Source organism: Scyliorhinus canicula, chromosome 4 (genome assembly GCF_902713615.1).
Source record: "Scyliorhinus canicula chromosome 4, sScyCan1.1, whole genome shotgun sequence".
Classification (NCBI taxonomy): Eukaryota; Metazoa; Chordata; class Chondrichthyes; order Carcharhiniformes; family Scyliorhinidae; genus Scyliorhinus; species Scyliorhinus canicula.
The window spans coordinates 103934835-103957520 of NC_052149.1; the positions used below are offsets into that span (position 1 = coordinate 103934835).

Consider the following 22686-nt stretch of genomic DNA (forward strand, 5'->3'; position numbering starts at 1 on the left):
TCCCGCAAATTATGTTCAGATGTTTTGGTCCTGTTCGAAACTAGAAGTTTTTTGGAGATCGGTATTCAGGACAGTTTCTGGTTGATGGGCGGAGGAGACTGGAAGGGCTGAATGGCCTCCTCCTCTGTTCTTATTATTCTCTCTGGCACCAAACCAGTGAGAAAGTCATCCACGATCAATCACACTTGACTCTGAGTCACTAACCCCTCGCTTCTTCGTAGCACAGTGGGACTCAATGACGTCTATCGTGACCAGGGAGAGGCTTGTGTCCGGCCGGCAGCGCGCTGACATCAGTGCGCGGGCGTGCGTGGCTTCCGCCGGCTGGCCGGCAGCGAGCTGACATAAGTGCGCCGGCATGCGTGCTGACGCCAGCCCCAGCGTGCGTAATTGTACGGTGCCGTTAGTGCGCCGGCTGCTGGCGGGCGGCCATCTTTGAGAGTCGGAGCAGCGACTGATGCGAGGGAGGTCGTGGAGCGGTGCGACAGAAAAGGAGGAGGAATTGAAGAAGCGAGAGAGCGACTGACTGACAGCTTTTTCCACCGCATTACCGATTCTTCAACCCCCGGGCGGCCACATCCGCTTTCTTCACCCACACGGTGCCCCCCCCGAAGCAGGGAGATCCAGACAACGAAGAATACCAGCAGGCGCCGAGGTAAGAAGACGAATGCGGCCCCGGGCTCAGCGCCTGAGACGAGTCCGGGCGTCTGGCGGCTACCCCCCGCCCCGCGCGCGATGAGGCCGCGGGCATCCCCCGGGTCGGGCCATCCCCACCGGCCGCCCCGCCGTTGTGATTGCTGGTGGCAGCAGGGCCGACGCGCGTTGCCGCACTGCAGCTTTGTGTGGCGGGGCCTCCTGGAGCCCCGCCGCCGGCCTCTCCAACTCCACACCGAGGCCTACCCCGCTTTCCACGGGGATATTCTGGGGTTCCAATGCGCGTGTGTTTTGCATCGTCTGCTCGATTTCCAACAACAACCAAAGTGGCGGATGTCTCAAACCCAAAAGGGTATTTCAGATTGCATAATCTTTGTGAGGGGAAGGAGGAATATTTTTTTTTGCCTCTTTCTCCCCCCCCCCCTCCAGAAATGCAGCAGAGTTTTGGATTGATTTAATTTTTCTTTTAAAAAGTAACGAGCTTTAGAAAACATGTCTGGGTGAAAGATTTTGGTTGTCGTTTTTGGTTGCAAGCCGCTCCGCTCCTTTTATTTTGAGGATGCCTTTGTCCCCGAGGAAAGGCAGAGTTACGGAAGAGGAAGCGTGATTATTTTGGGGCCTTCTGAGCAGGATGCAGCATGTATTTGGATATTTTAATGTTTCGTTGGGTGATCGAGATGTGCGGCATAACTGGATGAGCCCGAGGATATGACTTTGAATTTTTTTTGAGGACTCTCTCTCTTAACTTGACTTTAATGCGCAATTTTGCACCGACCGTCGCCGTTCATTGTTCTAGTGACTAGCGTTTTAAATCATTCCATACAAAAAAAATCCAGGATCCATTGTCAATCAGAAAAGCATTTCAAAAAACTTGTGCGAGTGGATATACCAAACATTTTAGGCCATGAGCTTTGAAATAAAAATATTTGAACTTTTGGCATTTTGACGCAGCCATTAAAACATTGTTCACGATATGTTGACTTCAGAACTTTATTTTGGAAAGCTTTGCACATATTAATGGATAAGGTAAATGAGCTATGCCAATCCACCAGTATCATCATTAAGATGATTGTTTTCTAAATTCTGCTGGGCCCAGGAGAATTTTCTTTGGATGAGTGCAGAATCGGACACCATTGTGTCGTTTTCTTGGTTGAATGGCCTCGCTACCCGGGCGCACAATTCGTGGGGGGAGCCATTCGTTACATCAAGCCTTCCTTCTGTTTTTCTGCTCCTTGCCAATAGTATTTCAAATCTTTTAAGGGTTTAATTTCTCCTTTGATACCATAGTAGCATTTTTTAATACTTTCATGGGATGTTGGCATCACTAGCAAAGCCAGAGTTTGTTGTCCATCCCTAATTACTCTTGAGCTGAGTGACTTGCTGGGCCACTTCTACTGTTGGTCTGGGGTGTCATCTAGATCAGACCAGAAGGACGGCAGATTTCCTTCCCTAAAGGATATTAGTGAACCAGGTGGGTTTTTACAACCATCAGTGATAATTGTAATGCTCACTAGATTTTTATTCCATAGGTTTTATTCCAGATTTGTTACTTCCACCAGCTGCCGTGCTGGGATTTGAAGCCTATGAATTACTAGTCCAGTGATGTTGCAACTATGTCACTACCTCCCCAATGGAAATATTCATTTGTGATAACACTTCTGTATTGTAATAATTATACATGTAGAAATTCATAACATCTTATTCTTCTAGAAGAAATCTTGTGATGGTACCTTGTACATGTGCTGACTGCAGCAATTTTATAATTTTACAGACTTCGAATAATACTGATACTGAAAGTATACTGATACTAGCCCTACAAAATGTTTCCCAACAAGTCTTTATTCAATTTCCTTTTGAAAGCTATACAGGTTCTGTTAGACCTCTTGTCCTTGTCTCCAGTAAATACAATTTTAGTTTTGAACAGTTATCATGTTCTAATATTGTTCTAGTGATTCTTATGCTGCATCATTCCAATCATTCAGTTTCCTTTTTAGAATGAGTTGCTCAAAACTACAACCTAGCCAATGTATTGCCCCTTTCTTTTGTGCTTGCCATTAAATATATTTATCCTTCCAATAGCACTTTTGCACTTATTGTTTATTGTCTTTCTCTTAAATTGGACATGGATCTCTCTCACTCCGTATATTTCAGTTATGTTCCTTTTTCCATTAATTTGCATTTTCCTGACATCTGTTCATGCTTCTAAAGTGACCCTCAAACGTTTTTTGCATTGTTCATATTGTCTTGCCAGCCAATCTGGTATCGGTGGCAATTTCATATTGTCCAACCCTTGTTGAGGGCAGTTCCAACATAATCATTGGGAGGTGTGTGGGGGGGGGGGGGGGAGAGGAGGAGAGAGGAGGAGGGGGGGGGGAGGAGAGAGAGGAGGAGGGGGGAGGAGAGGAGAGGAGAGGAGAGGGGGGGGAGGAGAGGAGAGGAGGGGGGAGGAGAGGAGAGGGGGGGGGGGGGAGAGAGAGAACTATTCAGCCATTAATCATGTTCTGCCCTATTCATTTTGAACAGAGATGATCTGTACCTTCTATTTCTACACCACTGTCCTGCATCCCTGGTACTCTTGCCTTCAAAATCTTATTGCTCTCACTCTTCAAAATTTCAACTTTGTGAGGTGAGTTCCAGAATTCCATCTCAGAAGGAGGCCATTTGGCTCATCATGCCTTTTTGAAAGAGCTATCTGTTCTCTGCTCTTTTCATGCACATTTTTCCCACATCAAGTATTTACTATATTCAATTCTCTCTTGAAAGTAATTATCCAATCTGCTTTCACCATTTATTTAAAAAAGAAAATTCTCATCACCTCTCTGGTTCTTTGCCAATAGTTATATCTGTGTTCTCTAGTTACCGACGTTCTACTATTCGAAATAAGTTCTCGTTATTTGCTCTATCAAAGCCCTTCATGATTTTGAACACACAACTTAAATCTCCCCATCAGTTTCCCTGCTCTCGGGAGATGAATTCCAGCTGCTCCAGTCTCTCCACATAACTCCAATTCCTCATCTGCTGTACTGTTCAAGTTAATCTCCTTTGAACTTGTTCTAAGACTCGGCATTCAAAAGTATGATGCCAAGAGTGAGCATGTTACCCCAGCTGAGACTTAACCAGTAATTTTGTAAACAATTAACATAACTCTCCATGCCTCTGTTTACATAGCCACTTGTACAATGTGCCTTTTTAATCAGCCATTATGTGAAAGAGTGCATGCCTAATGCTATAATTTGAAGATTAAGTTCTGGATTCTCCCGCCAAACATTTTATCATTTATGTTTTTAAGCACCTCAATTAGATCAACCACAGGAGTCCTCTACGCGGAAGAAAATACGAGCCATAGTTATGGAGCCTACCATCATATTTTAACTCTTTTTGCCCCTGGAATTTGCACTGTATCCCTTCCACAGGATATTTCCTGAGGTTCACTGCCCAAAGCATAACACTACTCCAGAGCGGGTCTGATCAAGGTCTTGTGCAATTGAAGCATCTGACCATTTGAATTTTCATTCTTTCATGGACATACACATACACAAACCATCCTACCCTGGATAAACCCCTGAGTGAGAAAGGATTGCAGATTTTATGGATAGGATAAGGTAGACCGTGCTGGAAGGAGACTCGCGAAACATGAACTCTGAACAGTAAAATCCAGCAACATTTCATTAATCTTTTTTGAGTTTTTTTTTTATACCTGTGCGCATGAATGTCTAATGATTTATGTAAATGGACATATTAATCCTTTGCTCCTCCACAGCTCAAACTCTAGTTTGTCTTTTCATAATTTCTGAGTCTCTTATGGTTTGTTGCTGAGCCCTTTTATTGGGCAATTCTAGTCACCAAAGAATATCAAAAAACTATGGTTAGTAGAACATAGAACATAGAACGATACAGCGCAGTACAGGCCCTTCGGCCCTCGATGTTGCACCGACATGGAAAAAAAAACTAAAGGCCATCTAACCTACACTATGCCCTTATCATCCATATGCTTATCCAATAAATTTTTAAATGCCCTCAATGTTGGTGAGTTCACTACTGTTGCAGGTAGGGCATTCCACGGCCTCACCACTCTTTGTGTAAAAAACCCACCTCTGACCTCTGTCCTATATCTATTACCCCTCAATTTAAGGCTATGTCCCCTCGTGCTAGCCACCTCCATCCGCGGGAGAAGGCTCTCGCTGTCCACCCTATCTAACCCTCTGATCATTTTGTATGCCTCTATTAAGTCACCTCTTAACCTTCTTCTCTCTAACGAAAACAACCTCAAGTCCATCAGCCTTTCCTCATAAGATTTTCCCTCCATACCAGGCAACATCCTGGTAAATCTCCTCTGCACCCGTTCCAAAGCTTCCACGTCCTTCCTATAATGAGGCGACCAGAACTGTACGCAATACTCCAAATGCGGCCGTACTAGAGTTTTGTACAACTGCAACATGACCTCATGGCTCCGGAACTCAATCCCTCTACCAATAAAGGCCAACACACCATAGGCCTTCTTCACAACCCTATCAACCTGGGTGGCAACTTTCAGGGATCTATGTACATGGACACCGAGATCCCTCTGCTCATCCACACTACCAAGAATTTTACCATTAGCCAAATATTCCGCATTCCTGTTATTCTTTCCAAAGTGAATCACCTCACACTTATCCACATTAAACTCCATTTGCCACCTCTCAGCCCAGCTCTGCAGCTTATCTATGTCCCTCTGTAACCTGCAACATCCTTCCGCACTGTCTACAACTCCACCGACTTTAGTGTCGTCTGCAAATTTACTCACCCATCCTTCTGCGCCCTCCTCTAGGTCATTTATAAAAATGACAAACAGCAACGGCCCCAGAACAGATCCTTGTGGTACGCCACTCGTAACTGAACTCCATTCTGAACATTTCCCATCAACTACCACTCTCTGTCTTCTTTCAACTAGCCAATTTCTGATCCACATCTCTAAATCACCCTCAATCCCCAGCCTCCGTATTTTCTGCAATAGCCGACCGTGGGGAACCTTATCAAACGCTTTACTGAAATCCATATACACCACATCAACTGCTCTACCCTCGTCTACCTGTTCAGTCACCTTCTCAAAGAACTCGATAAGGTTTGTGAGGCATGACCTACCCTTCACAAAACCATGCTGACTATCCCTAATCATATTATTCCTATCTAGATGATTATAAATCGTATCTTTTATAATCCTCTCCAAGACCTTACCCACCACAGACGTTAGGCTCACCGGCCTATAGTTACTGGGGTTATCTCTACTCCCCTTCTTGAACAAAGGGACCACATTTGCTATCCTCCAGTCCTCTGGCACTATTCCTGTAGCCAATGATGACCTAAAAATCAAAGCCAAAGGCTCAGCAATCTCTTCCCTGGCTTCCCAGAGAATCCTAGGATAAATCCCATCCGGCCCCGGGGACTTATCTATTTTCACCTTGTCCAGAATTGCCAACACTTCTTCCCTACGCACCTCAATGCCATCTATTCTACTAGCCTGGGTCTCAGCATTCTCCTCCACAATATTATCTTTTTCTTGAGTGAATACTGACGAAAAGTATTCATTTAGTATCTCGCTTATCTCCTCAGCCTCCACACACAACTTCCCACCACTGTCCTTGACTGGCCCTACTCTTACCCTAGTCATTCTTTTATTCCTGACATAACTATAGAAAGCTTTTGGGTTTTCCTTGATCCTACCTGCCAAAGACTTCTCATGTCCCCTCCTTGCTCGTCTCAGCTCTCTCTTTAGATCCTTCCTCGCTTCCTTGTAACTATCATGCGCCCCAACTGAAACTTCATGCCTCATCTTCACATAGGCCTCCTTCTTCCTCTTAACAAGAGATTCCACTTCTTTGGTAAACCACGGTTCCCTCGCTCGACCCCTTCCTCCCTGCCTGACTGGTACGTACTTATCAAGAACATGCAATAGCTGTTTCTTGAACAAGCTCCACATATCCAGTGTGCCCAACCCTTGCAGCCTACTTCTCCAACCAACACATCCTAAGTCATGTCTAATGGCATCATAATTGCCCTTCCCCCAGCTATAACTCTTGCCCTGCGGGGTATACTTATCCCTTTCCATCACTAACGTAAAGGTCACCGAATTGTGGTCACTGTTTCCAAAGTGCTCACCTACCTCCAGATCTAACACCTGGCCTGGTTCATTACCCAAAACCAAATCCAATGTGGCCTCGCCTCTTGTTGGCCTGTCAACATATTGTGTCAGGAAACCCTCCTGCACACATTGTACAAAGAACGACCCATCTAATGTACTCGAACTATATCTTTTCCAGTCAATATTTGGAAAGTTAAAGTCTCCCATAACAACTACCCTGTTACTTTCGCTCTTTTCCAGAATCATCTTCGCCATCCTTTCCTCTACATCCCTAGAACTATTAGGTGGCCTATAGAAAACTCCCAACAGGGTGACCTCTCCTTTCCTGTTTCTAACCTCAGCCCACACTACCTCAGAAGAAGAGTCCCCATCTAGCATCCTTTCCGCCACCGTAATACTGTCCTTGACTAGCAGCGCCACACCTCCCCCTCTTTTGCCCCCTTCTCTGAGCTTACTAAAACACCTAAACCCCGGAACCTGCAACAACCATTCCTGTCCCTGCTCTATCCATGTCTCTGAAATGGCCACAACGTCGAAGTCCCAGGTACCAACCCATGCTGCCAGTTCCCCTACCTTATTTCGTATACTCCTGGCATTGAAGTAGACACACTTCAAACCACCTACCTGAACACTGGCACCCTCCTGCGAAGTCAAATCTGTGCTCCTGACCTCCATACTCTCAATCTCCCGTACCCCAAAACTACAATCCAGGTTCCCATGCCCCTGCTGAATTAGTTTAAACCCCCCCAAAGAGCACTAACAAATCTCCCCCCCAGGATATTGGTGCCCCTCAGGTTCAGATGTAGACCATCCTGTCTATAGAGGTCCCACCTTCCCCAGAAAGAGCCCCAGTTATCCAGAAATCTGAATCCCTCCCGCCTGCACCATCCCTGTAGCCACGTGTTTAATTGCTCTCTCTCCCTATTCCTCATCTCACTATCACGTGGCACGGGCAACAACCCAGAGATAACAACTCTGTTTGTTCTCGCTCTGAGCTTCCATCCTAGCTCCCTAAAGGCCTGCCTGACATCCTTGTCCCCTTTCCTACCTATGTCGTTAGTGCCAATGTGGACTACGACTTGGGGCTGCTCCCCCTCCCCCTTAAGGACCCGGAAAACACGATCCGAGACATCACTTACCCTTGCACCTGGGAGGCAACATACCAAACGTGAGTCTCTCTCGCTCCCACAAAATCTCCTATCTGTGCCCCTGACTATTGAGTCCCCAATTACTAATGTTCTACTCCTTTCCCCCCTTCCCTTCTGAGCAACAGGGACAGACTCCATGCCAGAGGCCCGTACCCCATGGCTTACCCCTGGTAAGTTCCCCCCCCCCACAAGTATCCAAAACGGTATACTTGTTACTCAGGGGAACGACCGCAGGGGGTCCCTGCACTGACTGCTTCTTCCCAGTCCCTCTTACAGTTACCCATCTATCTCCAGTCTTTGGTGTAACTACTTCCCTGAAGCTCCTATCGATGACCCCCTCTGCCTCCCGAATGATCCGAAGTTCATCCAGCTCAAGCTCCAGGTCCCTAACACGGTTTTTGAGGAGCTGGAGTTGGGTGCACTTCCCACAGATGAAATCAGCAGGGACACTGAAGGCGTCCCTCACCTCAAACATTCTGCAGGAGGAGCATTGCACTGCCTTCCCTGACATCACCTCTAGATTAAAAAAAAACAAGAAAAAGAAAAAGAAAGGAAGAGCTTACCTGATATTACCTCAAACCCTGCTCCCGCTGAAAGTTAAGCAAATTTAAAGGCACTCACTCACCTTCACGACAGGCCCCTGCTCCCACTTCCCAACCACCGTGGGGTGGGGGGGTTGGTTAGAGGAGGAGGTAGGGTGGGAAACACCCACGAAGTGTTTCGGGTTTAACTGTCACTTGCCAACAGCCCCTCCACAAACCACCTTCAACTTAGGCTGACCGCACTGCACGTATGCAAATTCCCCCAGAACAGCTGATCAGTAGCTCTGCTCTGCTGCCCTCTGCTGGAAACTCAGCAACAATTTGTACAGCATGTTTGACATAGCAAAATATCTCAATGTATTTTGTGAGTGCTATTAAAATTTGACACCCTTAGGCACAGAAGAGCTGTCCAGACTGATGACCAAAGCCCTGTTTAAAGGTATATTTTAAGTAGCATCATGAAGGAGGCAGAGAGATTTCCAAAGAGAATTCCAGAGCTTGAGACCTAAGGGGCAGAAAGCCAACCTACCCACTGTCTTGACAACCTACCATTGAAGAAGTGATCAAAATTGGGGATCCACAAGATGTCAAATTTGGAGGAGTGCAGAGAGCTTGTAGGGCTGGAGTATGGAGATAAAGAGGGATGAGGCCATGGAGGAATTTGAAAACAAGAATGAGAAGTTTTAAAATGGAGATGTTGCCAAACTGTGAACCAGTGTAAATTAACAAGCTCAGGGTGATGGGTGAACAGAACTTGGTTTGAGCTAAGATAAGGGAAGTGAGTTTTGGATGAGCTTAACTTTCTGTAGGCTGGAAGATGAGAGGTCAGCCACAACAGTTTTGGAATATTGTAGTTAAATCTAGAGATAACAATAATGTATGGATGAGGATTTACACTGCAGGTGGAAGAAGAGATGGGTAGTGTTACTGATGTGTAAGAAGATACTCTTGATGACATGTATGTGTCACCACAAGTTCACCTTGAGATCAAATATACCAACAAGGTTGTGATCAGTTTGGCCCGGCCTCAGACATTTATTTACTGGGTCGAGGGATGGAGTCAGTGGCGATAGAAATAAGTTTTATGGTGGGACCAAATACAATGGTTTCAGCCTCCTTAATACTTTGGATCATATTTTTACTCTGCCGTTATTGGGCAAACAGTGAGGCAGTGCAAACAAGGTGGCGGTGAGGTAAAGATGGGCGACATCACATCATGTTCCACATTCATAGAATGCCTACAGTGCAGAAGGAGGCTACTTGATCCATCAAGTCTGCACCAACCCTCCGAGACCACTTCCCCACCCTACCCACGCAACCCCACATATCGATTATGGCCAATCCACCTAACCTGCACATCTTTGGACTGTGGGGAAACCAGAACACTCCGGAGGCAATCCATGCAGACAAGGAGAACGTACAAACTCCCTGCAGACATAGTCACCCAAGGCTAGAATTGAACCCAAGTCCCTGGTACTGTCAGGCAGCAAGTGCTAACCACCCTGTTGCGCAGGTTTGCTGATTTTGAATAGTGTCCAGATATAGCACAAAGTTGAATATTGACAACTGCAGACAGGTTGAGAACAATGAGAAAGAGTAGTACAGTCATAGTTATGCCAAATATCTTTTTTGACTTTAGTAGGAGCTGTTCCAGTGCTGGGCAGGAATGGAAAGCTGACTGTACGATTCATGAATGAAATTGTGGGAAAGATGGGCACAAGTTTGGGAAGCAACAGCACTTCTACCTGCGCTCGTAAAATAAATCTCTCAAACGTCGCAACTGGCCACTGTCTTATCTGTCGATCCAAATTGTGTCTTCAGCTTTTCCTGGTTGCCAACAACTCCTGGGTTGGGGCATGTGGGTACTGATTGTCCACCTCAAGGATGTTGTCCACCAGCTTCTGCCCCACTTGCTCTCTTTTCCATGTGCACTTTGTAGGGAATTCTCATCCCTGATGACCACTGTGTAGAAGGTGAGAGGCACTCACTTTTGTTAAATTCAATATATTCCCCAATGATGTTGGACATGCATTGACAAAATCTCTTATCTGCTAATAATACCTTATCCAATCTCTATGGCGTACGCTAGGAGGGACCTGACTCGTGTCAAATCAACAAAATGTGGGGTATGGTCTGAAATCTCACTCGGCAAGTAACTTGCCCCCAAGGGAGGAAAGATCTATGTGCAACAAGAAAGTCAATACACAAATATACCTGGTGGACATGGGAGAAAACCCAGGTGCAAAAAATGACACGGATCTGCCTCCCCCTCCATCTGTTCCATGAAAACCAACAACGCCTTGGCCATCCCTGATGGAGTCAGCGATTTGGATTGAACCGACCAATGCTGGGATCTAGAACACAGTTTGGGTCACTCCGTTAAAAAAAACTGATGCAAATCCAAGTCGGGGATGGTGGCTCGCAGCTTGTATATGAACTCCATATCATCTCAGTTGAGAGCAAAGGCATTAACCAGGGCCAGCAAGGTGCCTGCCAAATACCCAGAGACCTGTCTACCGTTGGGGCCAGCCAGGATCTTAGCGGCAGATTACTGAGCCCTTTTACTGATTAAAATTGCCGGGTCCCTGGCCCTACCATCAAAGCCGGATGGAAAAACCCCTTCCAACCACCCATTCCACAACCTTGTCGAGTCTCTGACTCGCAAGTTAGTCTCTTGCAGAAACAGCCCATTGGCATTTAAACTTTTACGGTGAGCAAATGCCTGTGGCTTTTTCACTGGGCCATTCAGCCCCCTGACATTCCAGGTGACCAAACTAATTGGAGGCCTCCCAGTCACCCTTGATCTCCGGAGTCAGCCATTTCCACCAAGATGGATTACTCAAGTTACATGGAAAGTACAGCAACCAGGCCCACCCAAGATGGTCATCAAACCCACAAAAAAGATTAAACAAAATAATTCACAGTCACTGTCAGCAAACTACCGCCCCCCCCCCCCCCCCCATTTGCACTATTTCACTTGCTTCGGGCAGCACGGTAGCATTGTGGATAGCACAATGGCTTCACAGCTCTAGGGTCCCAGGTTCGATTCCAGCTTGGGTCACTGTCTGTGTGGAGTCTGCACATCCTCCCCGTGTGTGCGTGGATTTCCTCCGGGTGCTCCGGTTTCCTCCCACAGTCCAAAGATGTGCAGGTTAGGTGGATTGGCCATGATAAATTGCCCTTAGTGTCCAAAATTGCCCTTAGTGTTGGGAGGTGTTGACCTTGGGTAGTGTGCTCCAAGAGCCGGTGCAGACTCGATGGGCCGAATGGCCTCCTTCTGCACTGTAAATTCTATGATAAAAAAAAATTCACTGGATGTTGCTTTATAATTTTGACCACAAATATGCAAACATAAACCACTAGAACGTACTTCTTATAAACCTAACCCCCAACAGAACAAAAACATTAAGCTCATTATCTTAAGCAGAACTAATACAATGAGCTTCAGTCAACCAATCAGCACTGCTCTCATTAGCTAACTCTTTAGCTCGCAGGGCGGCTCCTGCCCAGAATGTAGAAAAATGCTTACCGAATAAAGATGCAAAAAATAAGAATCCTAAAGCATAGTACTCCAACAGGGAGCTCTATATTTTCATACCAGTTAGAACAAATATAGCAAAAGCCCACAAAACGAAATCCCTTACCCAAGTCAAACTTGCAAAATATTCAACACAAACAAAAACAGAAAAATAGAAGCATGAACAAGGAACCCTAACAATTCACCATATGGTCATGCCCATCTCCAATATTAAAAAGCATTGATCACATCGTGCCCAGCCCATGCTTCTTTAGAAAGAAATCTGCTTCCCCGGCGCATGAAAAAAAGTCTTTTCCCTCAAAAGTCAATCTTAGCCGCGCCATGTATGCCACCTCAAACCGGACTCCGCTTTTATACAGTGGAGGAGTTGGCCTTGTTGAACGTTACCTACTTCTTTGCCAGCTCCACTCACACTCTTCATAAAACCTGGTGGTGTGGCCTTTCCATTTGTAGTTGCCATGCTCCCTTGCCCCATCTCATCCACTCTTTTTCTTGTAAGCAGTGAAATGTCACGATTATTGCTCACGGTGTTTGCTGTGACGAGGCTTCTGTCGAAGTGCCGGTGGGCATGGTCCATCTCTGGAGGGGACGTGGATCTAGCCTCACCCACCATCCTCCCAAGCATCTTTGCAAAATACTCTGTGGGAGTTGACCTTCCATCCCCTCTGGCAATCCCACAATTCAGATATTTTGCCTCCTGGAGCAATTTTTCAAATCATTCATTTTGGCCTTCAGTGTGTGGCGTCAGACATCTCCACTTCCATACAGCAATCTGGTCACAGTGCCTTGAAATGGCCACCTCCATGTTTTGAATTGTTACTCCATGTGCCTTTACCGTTTTCATTGGTCCTCTCCAATGCCAAACGAATGGGAGCCAAGACCTCTTATTTTGTGGAGGTCACGTCACACAACCTGCCAGTGTTTGTCAAATTATGCTGCTACGGTGCTAGTAAGCGACTTGGCCGTAGTTGAATGGCTGGAGTCACAGAGGTTGCCTCCACCATTTTATCCACCAAGAAGCCTCTGATTCAGTTGACAAACGTCTACTTTCAGGCTTTTCCCCCTTGTTTTATGTCACCGTACCCTATTGCATTAAACAAGTGGGTTTCTAAGTGGAAAAATATCCCTGAAACTTAAGCAACAAGGACTAAAAGAACAGTACCCTAGCGGGAGCCACTTCATGCATATCTTGCTCCGACATAATGCCACTAGAAATCTTTTGTTTTTTACTTTTATTCTGTGCAGATACTAATTGTTATGCTTGTGGGACCCTCGAGTGTTTTACTTTCAGGTTGCTTACTTGCCCTGGTTTGTTCGTCAAATCTAAAAAGAGCAATTTTCTGCAGTTACTCATTTACCCCATGGCTATCTAGATCTTTTATCTAATAATCTCCTATTTCCTGTCTTTATAATCATGTGATTTCTTAGTTTGATTTTGTTCTCTATTTCAGTTTCACTATTTCACTTCCTTCACTGGATGTTGCTTATTAATTTTGGCCACAAATAGGCCATATAAAAGTCCCAGTTCGCCTCCATCTCATTGGCTGCAAAGTGATGTCAGCAGACAATAAATTTGTAGTGTGCCGGAATACAATTGGATTTTAAGCTAATGAAAACTTTACCACCATTGCAATTTGTATTTAAATAATACCTTTTAAAGTAAAAAATATTGCATGGTACTTTACTCAGGAGAGAAATAAAACAGATAATATTTGGATAGTTAGGAGAGGTTGGGAAGGTGTTTTAAAGGTGAGTAAAGCGATGAGGCAGTGACATAGAGAGGGAACTCCTTAGTTCAATCCTGGATTGACTGAAAGATCTGCCTGGATGAAGGGAGTGCAAAATGTACCAAAGACCAGAGTTGGAGGTCTGAGTGTGCAAGAGTTTGTAGTGATCATGTGACAGGGTCATGAAGGGATTTGGAGAAGGGAATTGTGATTTTAAATTTACATGTCTTGGGAAATTGGGGACCGTATAAGGATGGGTTGTTGGGTGACCTGGACCTAGTCCAGAACAAGAAACAAATCATAGCTTTGGACAAATTGGAGCTGATGAGAAATCTGAGGCCAATAAGGAAAACATTACGGAAATGGAGTTTTTGAGGTGTCTTAAAGTATGGTTGAAGGCAGAGTATGGTGTTGGCAGAGCAGAAGCGAGTATTATTGTGGAGATGGGAGTGTCAAATATAACTTTGGATCAAACAGGACATCCAAGATCCTGTACAGTCCATTGGAGCTTGACGGAATACCTGGGGAGTGAGATAGAGTCATTTCCAACAAAATGGAGTTTATGGAAGAAGGAAGCTATGGCAGAATACTACTGTGGTCAGTTTCCACTAGTCCAACAAGGCACACCCTGTTAAGGCATCCAGTTGTAGTGTTACTAGAGTTAATTAGGAGGAATACCTACTAACATTGACTCCTACCTTTTCAGGTTCCAGTAATAGGATTGACAGTTCTTCAGACCTGCATTTGATTGTATGTTTCCCGCTATGATAAGTGCCTATATTTCAAACATAATAATTGGGCTGTGAATCAGTGTTGCTTTCTGCATGACCAGCTTTTGCGGTCCCTCTAATTTTTCTTGCATGGCTGTGCACATTCTGTATTTACATATAACAGGGCCTGTTCAGTACCTTCCACGCTGCTGCATGGTTGTGTGTGCTTTGAGACATCCTGAGGACATGACAGGAGTTATGTAAATTCATGCCAGCTCTTTTCTGCCATAGGGATTTGACTCTCTTCTAATTAATTATTCAGTGTCTGGGGCGTGAACTTGGAGTATCACACCTCATTCTTTTCTTCCCTTGCTCTCTCAATTCCCACATTTCATATGTGATTTGAGCAGCAAATATCAGAAACTTCTCTTTAAGTGGTAAGGTGTGAGATAAGAATGCACTATAAAACTAGCACATTGTTAGCATCTTTCTGACTACGTCATTAACTCAATATACTGCACAATGTGATTATTTCAGCAGTTGGGGATTGAGAGCTTTGGCAGTAGCTAGTTTTTCCCTCTGTAAACTGGTGTGTGATGTGACCCTGGATGTGTGAATGTGTTACTATCAGTTGTGGCATAGTTTGTAAAATCAAGGAAGTTATGGTGGAGCTGTAGCAAACTTTAGTTAGGCCCCAGCTGGAGTACTGTGTGCAATTCTGGTCACTTCACCAAAGGAAGGATGTGATTGCACTGGAGAGGGTGCAGAGGAGATTCACAAGGATGTTACCTGGGATGGACCATTTGAGCTATGAAGAGAGGCTGAATAGGCGTGGGTTGTTTTCTTTAGAGCAGAGAAGGCTGAGGGAGGAGAGATGTATTGAGGTGTATGGACAGGGTGGATAGAAAGCAGATGTTCCCCTTAGTTAAAGGGCCAGTAATGAGGGGCATACTTTTAAGGTGAAGGGTAGGAGGTTTAGAGGAGAAATGAGAAAAAGCCTTTTCACCCAGAAGATGGTGGGAGTCAGGAAAGCACTGGGAGAGTAGTAGAGGCAGGAAACCGCACAACGTTTTGAAAAAAAGTATGTGAATAAGCACTTGAAATGTCATAACATTCAAGGCTATGTCATAACATTCAAGTGCTCGAAAGTGGAATTAGTGTAGATTTAGCACAGTTTTTGTTGGTGCAGACTCAGTGACCTGCAGGTCCTCTTCTGTGCTGTATGATTCTGTGACTCTACTACACCTTGCAGTAAATGTCTGTTATACTTCTAAAAGCCCGGTGGTGAATAATAGAACTTGAGCCAAGCACTCTATAAACATATATTTACTGAAACACATGACAAACATATACCCCTTAACTCAATCACCAGTTTGATTCTTCCTATTTACTGGAGCTCATGTGAACCTCCATTTAATGACCACAACCTGGAAGCAACTAAATACAATTACTATACAATTAAAGATGCCTTCCAATAGCTGCCACCCCAATACTTGAATTTCCACACCAGCCCTATGATGCCTTAGCTTAATTAAAGGTTCTAAGCAGGACATGTCAGCCTTCTTGATGATCCATCATTTCTGGGAAATTATTTGTGTTAATTATAAAATAAATATACAAGGAGCTTTTTCAAATGATATACAGCAACATAAACTTCCATGTATCTATACACTGTTTTTATCAACTCTATCCCATATACTTCTAATTAGAATTATGCTAATCCCATTAATGTGCATACCTTATTCTGCAAAGTAGAATTATCTGATATGAATTTTGGTTAAATCTTGCCATATGGATTTTTGATGTTTTAAAACCTCAAAGGAAATTAGTGGTCAATGAAAAACTATTGCTAAAATCTTTTGATAATTTTTTCATAGCTTCATAAATTTTATTAAATCTGAGCAATTTTAAATATTATTGATTCAAAATGTTCAACAGCATTTTAGATGAGATAATTTTGAAGTTGCTGGTGCATTTAAATATTAAAATTGCACAGCTATAGGTTTCATATCTTTTTAGATCAATGCATTGGCATTGTGAGCTCTCTTTTTCTGAAGTAAAAATGGTCAATTAAAGCACAGTTGGGCACAAAGCCGCATGGTAGCACTGTGGTTAGCACTGTTGCTTCACAGCGCCAGGGTCCCAGGTTCGATTCCTGCTTGGGTCACTGGGTGGGTAGTAGAGGCAGGAAACGTCACAACCTTCTGCACGTTCTCTCCGTGTCAACATGGGTTTCCTCCGGATGCTCCGGTTTCCTCCCACAAGTCCCAAAAGACGTGCTGTTAGGTAATTTGGACATTCTGAATTCTCCTGTGTACCCAAACAGGTGCCGGAATGTATAGGCTAGGGGCTTTTCACAGTAACTTCATTGTAGTGTTAATGTAAACCTTCTTGTGACAATAAAGATTATTATTATAAAATAAGTGCTACCTACCTCTCCTATCAATAATGTGGGGATGTGTTGCGATCTCAAGCATTTTGTTCTAAATCTTAGTCCAGGGGTCAGTGACCTTTTTTTCTTTCCTGAAGTGCCTTTTTAAAAAATAAAGTTGTCCAAAAGAAAACTATTGGAAGCTACAAGACAAATTGGCATTTTAAAACCAAATACCTGGCAGATTGTCAAGTGCCTCTGGTGGAATGCATATTTTGCATGTCTGATAATTGAATTTGTGCATAGTAGACAAAAAATTCTGAATTATTGTGTTTTGACTTAATAAATAAATTTAGAGTTCCCAATTAATTTTTTCCAATTAAGAGCAATTTAACATGGCCAATCCACCTACCCTGCACATCTTTGACCTACGCAACACTAGGAGAATGTAAACTCCAAACAGACAATGACCCAGGGCCGTGATCCAACCTGGGACCTTGGTGCTGTAAGGCAGCAGTGCTAACCACTGCGCCACTGTGCTGCCTCATATTTTGACTTTTAAAACTAATTTTGTCAGTAAAGTCTTTAAAACATTAACTTAAGTGGAATTAAAGCAATTCTTTCAGCTATTCCTGTGATTAAAAATAGCATCTAATAGAACGGTCAGAATACTTGTCATAGCTATAAAGGGCACAACAATAATCATGGGTGATTTTAAAATGTATATTGACTGGATTAATCAAATTGGCAAGGATAACCTTGAGGAAGATTTAATAGTGTATGAGGGATTGTTTCCTAGAATAATATGCTAGGGAGCAGGCTATTTTAGATTTAGTATTATGTAACGAAGAAGGGTTAATAAATAGTCTTGACGTTAAGGATCCTCTTGGAAGGAGTAATCACAACGTGCTAGAATTTCAAATTCAGATTGAACAAGAGAAGACAGAGTGCTGTACGAGCGTTGTAGCGTTGGGTGGAGGTAATTATACAGGCCTGAGGAAAGAATCAGCCCAAGTAGACTGGGCACAAATATTTGAGGGTAGGACAGTTCAGGAACAATGGAGGATGTTCAGGGAGATATTAAATACCTCTCAATTAAAGTATATTCCTGAGAGGAAGAGGAATTGTATAAGGGAGAAAAATGTTCCAAGGCTAAACGAGGAAGTCGAGGAAGACATGTAGGCAAAAACTAAGGCATACCATATTGCAAAAGCTAGTGGTAAACTGGCAAATTGGGAGAACTTTAAGGTTCAGCAAAACGCTACCAACCATGAACCCTTTAACCCTGAAAAGTGTGAGGTGATGCATGAGTAATTTGACAAGGAAGTAATTTGACAAGGAAGTTTTCAGTGAATGGCCTGAATCAGGGTAGTTCCGAGGAGCTCTGAAGGCAGAAGGGCACGTTAATGGGGAGGTGAAAAAGACATATATGGGGCACTTGCCTCTATCAGTCAAGGTATAGATTTCAAAAGCAGGGAGGTCATGTTGGAGTTGTATAGATCTTTGGTGAGGCCACAGCTGGAGTACCGTGTAATTCTGGTTGCCACATTATAGGAAGGATGTGATGCACTGGTAGTATTGAGGAAGCAAGGGGGCTGCAGAAGGATTTGGACAAGCTAGGAGAGTGGGCAGCGAAGTGGCAAATGAAATACAATGTGGAAAAGTGTGAGGTTAAGCACTTTGGAAGGAGGAATTTAGGCATAGACTATTTTCTAAATGTGGAAATGGTTAGGAAATCAGAAGCACAAAGGGACTTGGGAGTCGTTCACGATTCTCTTGAGGTTAACGTGCAGGTTCAGTCGGCAGTTAAGACAGCAAATGCAATGTTGGCATTCATGTCAAGAGGGCTAGAATGCAAGACTAGCAATGTACTTTTGAGGCTGTATAAGGCTCTGGTCAGATCCTGTTTGGAGTATTGTGAGCAGTTGTGGGCCCCGTACAAGGAAGGATGTGCTGGCCCTGGAAAGGGTCAAGAGGAGGTTCACAAGAATGATCCCTGGAATGAAGAGCTTGTCGTATGAGGAACGGTTGAGGACTCTGGGTCTGTACTCGGGAGTTTAGAAGGATGAGGGGGGATCTTATTGAAAGTTACAGGATGCTGCAAGGCCTGGATAGAGTGGACGTGGAGAGGATATTTCCACTTGTAGGAAAAACTAGAACCAGAGGGGACCATCTCAGACTAAAGGGAGGATCCTTTAAAACAGAGATGAGGAGGAATTTCTTCAGCCAGAGAGGGTGGTGAATCTGTGGAACTCTTTGCCGCAGAAGGTTGTGGAGGTCAAATCACTGAGTGTCTTTAAGACAGAGATAGATAGGTTCTTGATTAATAAGGGGATCAGGGGTTACGGGGAGAAGGCAGGGGAATGGGGATGAGAAAATACCAGCCATGATTGAATGGCGGAACAGACTCGATGGGCCAAGTGGCCTAATTCTGCTCCTATGTCTTATGGTCTCATGGAAAGGGTGCAGAAATAATTCACCAAGATGCTGCCTAGGATGGAACATTTAAGTTATAAAGAGAGGTTGGATAGGCTTGGGTTGTTTTCGCTGGAGCAGAGACGACTGAGGGGTGACCTGATCGAGGTTTACAATATTATGAGGGCCATAGACAGGGTGGATAGTAATAAGCTGTTCCCCCTATTTGAAGGGTCAGTTACGAGGGAGACACAAGTTCAAGACAAGAGGCAGAAGGTTTAGGGAGGATTTGAGGAAAAATCTTTTTACGCAGAGGATGGTGACAGTCGGGAATGCACTGCCTGGGAGGGTGGTAGAGGCGGATTGCTTCTCATCCTTTAAAAAGTACCTGGATGAGCATTTGGCACGCCATAACATTTGAGGCTATGGGCCAAATGCTGGCAAATGGGATTAGTTAGGCAGGTCAGGTGTCTGTCATACGTCGGTACAGACTCGATGGGCCGAAGGGCCTATTTGGCACTATTATTCTGTGATACTAAAAATCAAATCAAAATAGCTAAGATGAACTGGGAAAGGAAGCTAGCAGAAAACATAAACACTGATACCGAAAGCTTCTATAAGTATATAACGAGGAAGAGAATAGATAGAATAAACGTTGGCCCTTTAGCGGATACTGGTGAGGTAATAATGGGGACACAGATGGCAGAGGCACTGAACCAATATTTTGCCTGTGCCTTCATGGTAAAAGATAATAAAAATATTCGAAAAACTATGCTTAATGCAGAGGAACTTAGTGCAATAACCGTCACTAGGGAGACTGGTATTGGATAAACTAATGGGATTAAAGGCAGGTGAGTCTCCAGGATCTGATGGCTTGCACCGTAGAGTATTAAGGGAGGTGGCAGCAGAGATAGTGGATGCATTGGCTATGATATTTCAGAATTCCCTAGATTCTGGAAGGATCCCGGTGGATTGGAAACACACTAATATTATGCCCATATTCAAAAAGGGAGAGCGGCAAAAAGTAGGCAGCTATAGACCGGTTAGCTTGACTTGCGATGTGGGGAAGTTCCTGGAATCAATCATTAAGGAGATGACTGAATATTTGAAAAGACAAAGCTCAATCCACTATTGTAAGCATGGTTTTATGAGGGGTGAGTCATGCTTGACAAACTTGCATGAGTTCTTTGATGACATAACCAGCAAGGGGAACCTGTGGATGTGGTATATCTAGACTTCTAGAAGGTGTTTGACAAAGTGCCGCATAAAAGACGAATCCAGAAGGTGTGATTGCAGGATATCTGGGGTAGAGTACTAGGTTGGATTGAGGATTGCTGACTGACAGAAAGCCGAAGGTCGGGATTAATGGGTCCTTCTCTGGCTGGTGAACTGTAACAAGCGGGGTGCCGCAGGGTTCAGTCCTCGGACCTCACCTGTTTACAGAGTTTAACATAACAAAATTTGTGGATGACATTATAATAGCTGGGTAAGCAAGCAAGCAGTGAAGAGGAGATAAAGATTTTACAGCTGGGTACAGAAAGGTTAGGAGATTGGGCCAAAATTTGGCATATCGCGTTTAATGTAGATACGTGAGGTTATCCATTTATGCCAAAGAAATAGAAAGGCAACTTATCTAAATGGAATTCAAAATGCTGGGCAGAAGGATCTGGGTGTCTTTATGAATTGCAGAAAGTCAGAATGCAGGTACAACATGTAATTTAAAAGGCAAATGGAATGTTAGCGTTTATTGCAAAAGTACTGGAGTATAAAAGTAGAAAAGTGGTGTTGAGTTGTATAGGTTGTTGGTGAGACCACATCTGGAGTATTGTGTCCAGTTTTGTTCTCCATATCTGAGGAAGAATGTGGTGGCATTGGAGGCAGTTCAGAGGACATTCACCAGATTGATTCCGGGGATGAAAGGGTTGACGTATGAAGAGAAATTAAACACTTTGGCCTTATACTCGCTGGAGTTTAGAAGGATGAGAGGGGATTTGATAGAGGTATATAAGATACTAAAAGGGATTAATAAAGTAAACGTAGACCAAATGTTTCCCCTTGTAGGGTAAACTAAAACGAGAGGTCACAGATGTAGGTTGAAGTAGTAGATTTAGAACTGAGATGAGGAACTACTCACAGGGTGGTGGATTTGTGGAACTCGCTGCCCATAGTGCAGTGGAATCGGAGTCATTAAATGGTTTCAAGAAGGAGATATATCTGATCTTTAAAAATGGGTTAAAGGGATATGGGCTACAGGCAGGAAGGTGGATTTGAGACCAGGAAATGATCAGCCATGATCTAATTGAATTGCGGAGCGGGCTCAAAAAGGGGTAAATTGCCTACTTCTCCTAATTCCTAGGTTCCAATGTCCTAACCTGTCCTTCAACCAAAGGCATTATCAATTACCATGGTGTAGCTATACCGCTCACACAGGTTTGTTTAAATTATGTTTTTTGTTGAAATGATTATTTGAAGCCTTGAACTGCAGCACGATGATTAGCTTTTTATCCTCAAAAACTCGGCTCTTACTTTTCTTGACTTAATTTTTAAAGGCTTTTTTTCATGTTAATGTGATCTAACTGGAAAATATTGGGAACCACAAATAAGATATTAAAGAGGTGAAAGTTGCAGACCCATGTCCAAGTCATTTAAACATTAATGGGACTTTTGCTAGCCTGAGGGCGCTGGAAGAGAAATTCGGGTTGCCCCAGGGAATATCTTTAGGTACCTACAAGTCTGCGCTTTCTTGAAGAAGCAGGTGGGGGAATTTCTGCTGCTGCCTGCCCGCAGGATACAGGACAGGGTGGTCTCGGGCATGTGAGTAGGAGACGGAAAGATATCAGACATCTACCAGGAGCTGCAGGAGGCGGAGAAGGCCTCGATGGAGGACCTGACGGGCAAGTGGGAGGAGGAGCTGGATGAGGGCCTGTGGCAGACGCCCTGGGCAGGGTCAATTCCTCCTCATCTTGTGCCAGGCGTAGCCTGATTCAGTTTAAGGTGGTACACAGGGCGCATTTGACAGTGGCAAGAATGAGCAAGTTCTTTGGGATGGAGGACGGGTGTGTGAGGTGTTCAAGGAGCCTGGCAAACCCTGGGAGAGGGTAGATATCCCACCTTGTTTTGTTAAGTTAATTCATTTTTTAAAATTCTGTTTTTGTTGCCTTTTTGTAGTGGTTTTGTAAAAATTTTGAATAAAAACAAGTTATTAAAAAAAAAACATTATTCATGCTAGATCTTTTTCTGGACTGCCCCCTCTTGGCATAAACCTTTGTTATTTATAGCTGCTCAGACCCATAGTGTTGCACTTCAAATCCTATAAAGGTTTTCCACAATTTTAAATATTTTTCTATTCCCACATCTAATATTTGAGCCTGTTGTCTCTATGAACTCAGATTTCCTTCACTAATATCCTAATTTCCAATTGAACTAGGGGGGGTATTCCTTAAACTTTGGAAATTTAATTGTTTTT

At 44.0% G+C, this 22686-nt stretch overlaps 1 protein-coding gene across 7 annotated transcripts in view; it reads left to right on the plus strand.

Moving 5' to 3' along the window:
- Nucleotides 1-378: 378 nt before the first annotated feature.
- The window catches only part of prrc2c (proline-rich coiled-coil 2C), a 126434-nt gene continuing 104126 nt past the window's right edge, over nucleotides 379-22686 (plus strand). For 2 of the 7 annotated variants that reach the window (XM_038794942.1, XM_038794943.1), the window contains exon 1: nucleotides 380-652. The gene's annotated coding sequence lies outside the window, so the exon portion shown is untranslated. Of the gene's footprint in view, nucleotides 653-22686 lie in introns of all 7 variants that reach the window. The other 5 variants (XM_038794941.1, XM_038794944.1, XM_038794946.1 and 2 more) reach the window with 4 other exon arrangements.